General features: G+C 44.9%; 1 protein-coding gene across 1 annotated transcript in view; it reads left to right on the forward strand.

The window, feature by feature from the left end:
• The window catches only part of Irf5 (interferon regulatory factor 5), a 15,641-nt gene that overhangs the window by 13,311 nt on the left and 990 nt on the right, over positions 1 to 1,340 (forward strand). The gene's annotated exons all lie outside the window — the stretch shown is intronic.

Here is a 1,340-nt window from a genome sequence, read left to right on the forward strand (position 1 = left end):
AAAAAAAAAAAAAGTTAAAATGGAAACGGAACTGGTGGGCCAGCTACATAAGGCTCACCATGCAAGCCCCACCCCAAGTTTGATCTCTGGAAACCGCAGATGCGTGTGTCCCCCATCTCACACACACACAATAAATAGCTAGAAAAGGAAAAACCAGGGCTGGAGATGTACACTCAGCTGTAGAATTTGTGCTTCTGTGGGAAGCCTTGAGTGGCAGCTCCAGCTGTTAACAGTCAATAAAAACAGCAGCGGGTGTGGGGCACACAGATTAAACAGACTCCTGGCACCTTGGGAGGATGAGGATGACACCTGGGTCAAAGTCATTGCTAGCTAGCGAGACCCTGTCTCAAAGCAGAAGCCACCTTCCAGCAAACACTTTAGTTTTCGCTTTGTGGGAAAGCGTCTAAGGAACATTCTTGCACACTTCACACTACTTCTAACTACATATTAACTCCTTGCTTTGTTTGGATTATGTTTTGTTTTTCAGACAGGTTTTCTCTGTGTTGCACTGGGTGTCCTAGAACTCACTCTACAAATGACCAGGCTGGGATTGAAGGTGTGAGCCACTGCTACCTAGCTAGGATTTCATTATTTCTTAACTCTTTCCCACTCTCTGGGATTCAGGATCCCATACAAGATACTATATTTGGTTACATTTTTACCTCCTGGTCTGTGGGGATTTGATAGTAAAGAAGGCCACAGAAATGTTCCTCCTTTGGCTTCCATTGTGTGCATGTCTCTCCCTCCCATGCAAATGTGCATAAAACATTTACATCCTCAGCTTATGCGCACTTGCACATGTGTGTGAGCACACAGTTCACTCCTACTGGGTGGAAGGTGAGATGCAGTGGGAGGAGCTTCCAAAGGATGCAGAATCAGCAGCTCCTTGTAACTGTTTGGTTTTTCTATGGCTGACCCAGTTCCCCAATGACACGGAGGCTTAATTATTTATGAACTAATACCTAGGCCATATGCTAGCTTTATTCCCCAATAAGCTCGTAACTCTTATTAACCCAATCACACTACTCTATGTCTGCCCATGGAGCTGGCTACTTCCCAGTTTTATACGTCCAACTTCCTCCATATCTCAGGCCTGACTCTTTCCAAGTTCCTATCTCTCTGCTGGGTAGCCCACCTTACTATCCTGCCTTGCTGTGGGCTGCTTAACTCTTCATTGATGCTTTTACACAGTGAGCAACAGATTATCCCTACAAGATAAGCTTTTTGAGCTCTCTGCTCAGACGCCTTTTAGGTTCCATGAAAGCTAACTTCATAGGTGGATCAGCCAAGTCATTGCTGAGCAGTGAGTAGTGAAGGGAAATAAAAACACTGGTAAAATT

The sequence above is a fragment of the Mus pahari genome, chromosome 2 (assembly GCF_900095145.1).
Source record: "Mus pahari chromosome 2, PAHARI_EIJ_v1.1, whole genome shotgun sequence".
Classification (NCBI taxonomy): domain Eukaryota; kingdom Metazoa; phylum Chordata; class Mammalia; order Rodentia; family Muridae; genus Mus; species Mus pahari.